Here is a 3,106-nt window from a genome sequence, read left to right as displayed (position 1 = left end):
CTCTTGAAGGATATGGTACTGGGGAACAGCTGGGGAAGCACTGAAGGGCAGTCGGAAGAGCACGGTAGGGTAGAGTGCGCCAGCGGGAGAAAATTTCTGGTACCATGTGAGCAGGGGCTGAAGAGACTCTGGGGACACTCAAGCTATCTATAGGGATGACTTTACCCCTGGGGAGGAGACATAGCCTCCACATGAGCTCCTGTGTGGCAACCATGTGGCAATTGAGAACAGGGAGTGAGGAAGTACTGCTATTTTTAACCAAAGCTGCAATGGAAGAATTTAGGTCGGTAGAACACCGTCACTAAGACTGGAGTTTGGCTCAGATGGCAAAGCTGACACCTTCTCCCTAGAGAACAACTCTGGGAAACTTTTAAGGTCAGCAAGGGCTAAAGGACTTTGGATGTTATGAACCACTGAGAGAGAGCAATTCTGAGCCTCTCTCATGGCTTTCAAACCTGACCACTAGCTCTGTCCACTGAAAAGATCAGAAATAATGACCAATTCACTACCTGTAAATTGAAATACAAGACCTACAATTAGGTCTTGAAATACAGTATCTCACTAAAGCAAACAAGACTTTGAATAATCATTGAGTCCTGGTCTGGGTAGAAAATGTACAAGATAACCCAGCAGCATGTTGTCTTGCTAGATAACAAGAAAACTACCAATTGCTATGGTCATTTCAGAAAAAATTCAAGAACCAACTTGAGGAGACTCTCACTGGCAAACTCTAAACAATTTGAATATAAATGATAATAATTGCAATGGTTTGAAATTCATCAAATAAATTTAAATCCATGAGTTCATAACTATATACATTCAGTTTTTTGTTCTTTTTTTTTTTTTTTTTGGAAGATGATAGGGAACCAATTTTTTAGTCTTGAAAAGCAGTAAATAAAGGTAAAAAACCAAAGATGTATCCTTCTTTCTCGATATAATCTTTATCACTGGGTAACCAATAGTAGATGAGGGAATTTTCTCTTTATAAAAGTACTCCAACAATTAAAGAGAAATGACAGAATTAGAATATTGCCAATTCTGCAAACTCCAGTGAATTATTAGGTATAGGTACTAAACATCAGTGGCTGCTAACATCACTTACATCGTAAAAAGAGATACAATCAGACATTACATACCTCCAGTAGTTTTGCCAAAGAAATCAAACCTGAATCCAAGGCAGTCTCTAGGTCCAGCCATCAATTTGCAGGAACTTGGTGAATTGCTCATGAATATGCAATCAGCAAATCCAGACTGTGGGAACCTCTACAGGTCAAATGAACCGGTTCTTCCAGATAGATTAAAAGAAAAATGAAGAAATGCTGGAGAAACCTCTAGATGATAAGATAAAAGACTGAGAGACTTAAAAGACATATGGAAGTTTTTTAAATGTCCAAAACTAAACTACAGTGTCAATGGATGCATATTTGAATGAAAAAGAAAAACTATAAAAATGGGATATTGATTACTTGTCAGGGGGGAAAGGAAGGGAACTGTGGTTGGAATGGGAGACCTAGATGGGCTTCGGGATAGTGGCAAAGGTCTGTTACTTGACCTAGTGGTGGGGCTACACAGGTGTTTGCCTTGGAATAATTCATTAAGTCACACATTTGTATGGTTTTGTACATTTGTGTTTTGTTAAAAATATTTTTTTTTTTCAAATAAGAGGAAAGCAGAGTGATGCTGGTGAGTTGTGGCCCCAGCAGGAGAGCACCTCCACCCCTCAGTGTGGATGACACTGGAATCTGGGGACTATGGGAGTGGTGAGACCAACTGATCATAAGGGCTGCGAAAGAGCCACAGTAACCGTTAGTGGTTGACCATGGCCTTGAAATTCCAGTGCCGAGGCCCTTAGGCAACCATAAAAAGGTATTTAAAAAAGAAAGAAAAGTATTTCCATTTCAGTGACTCAGAAATGTTTCTAGCCTTCTGGGGTGCTTCCCTACCACCAGGGCCATCTCCACTTTCTGTTCGTTTAGTATTTCTATAAATATTTATTGCAAACTTACTATATGAAAAGCACTATGCTAAACACTGAAGATTTAATGGGGAAGATAGACATATTCTCTGCCCCCTTGAAGTTTACATCCTAGTGAGACCAAAAAAAAAAAAAAAAAACCTGATAAAAACGTTGATGAGTTCCAACAAGGAAATAAGCAATATGCTAACGCAGAGAGAAGTAAGGAATGTGAAGTGCTACTGTAGCTAGTTGGTAAGGGAAGACCTTAAAAGAAGTAACCTATGATATAGGACCTGAACAATGAGCAGGAGTCAGTTATGGGTAGAGCAGGTGGAAGGCATTGCAGAAGATGGGAGTAAAATGACCTGAGGTAAGGAAGGGGTTGACGGCTTTGAAGAGCTAAAAGAAAATCTTTATGGCTACAATGAGTGTGTGAGAGACAAAAGACACAAGATGAGAATAGAGAGGTGACAGGGACCCGGTTCTGTAGGGTCCTGGAGGCCACACTGAGGAGTTTGGATTTTATTCTAGGAGCAGTGGGCAGCTATATGAGGTTTAAAGCAGCGGAGTGGCATGATATAAATTAGGTTTTCTGTTGCTGTTTTTTTTTAGGTGAGGCAACCCTTGGTTGACCTCACAGATTGCTAGGGCCTTGTCAGCTTACGATCCTTTATTTTTTTATCTTTTTATGCCTACAGCACCCGATATTCCTAAGTGGTCTCCCATCCAAGTATTAACCAGGCCTGACCCTGCCTAGTTTCCGAGATCAGACAAGATCGGGCTTGTTCAGGGTGACATGGCCATAGACTATAAATTAGGTTTTAAGATCACAAACTGCTGCTGTGTAGAGAATAGATTAAACAAGAGGGGAAGCAAGGACACAAGATTGCGTTGTGGTGGCCCAAGCAAGAGAGGATGCTAGCTTGGGTGACAGTGGTGGCCATGCAAATGGAGACCGAGACGTTATGACAGTAGAACCAACAAGCCTGCCAATGGGTCGATGGACAGTACAGGAGGGAAAGGATTAGATACCCAAGAAGAGGAGGACTGGATATATGCACCTGTAGCTCAGTATTGTCAATAAACAGATGACATTTACATCATGGGACCAGATGGGATCACCATGAGAGACAGTATGAAAGGAAAAGA

General features: G+C 41.0%; 1 pseudogene; it reads right to left on the bottom strand.

The window, feature by feature from the left end:
* Positions 1-2,646: 2,646 nt before the first annotated feature.
* LOC111743246 lies at positions 2,647-2,765 on the bottom strand (annotated as a pseudogene).
* Positions 2,766-3,106: the final 341 nt, after the last annotated feature.

The sequence above is a fragment of the Pteropus vampyrus genome, unplaced genomic scaffold (assembly GCF_000151845.1).
Source record: "Pteropus vampyrus isolate Shadow unplaced genomic scaffold, Pvam_2.0 Scaffold109, whole genome shotgun sequence".
Taxonomy (NCBI): domain Eukaryota; kingdom Metazoa; phylum Chordata; class Mammalia; order Chiroptera; family Pteropodidae; genus Pteropus; species Pteropus vampyrus.
This window is presented reverse-complemented; position numbering and strand designations above follow the sequence as displayed.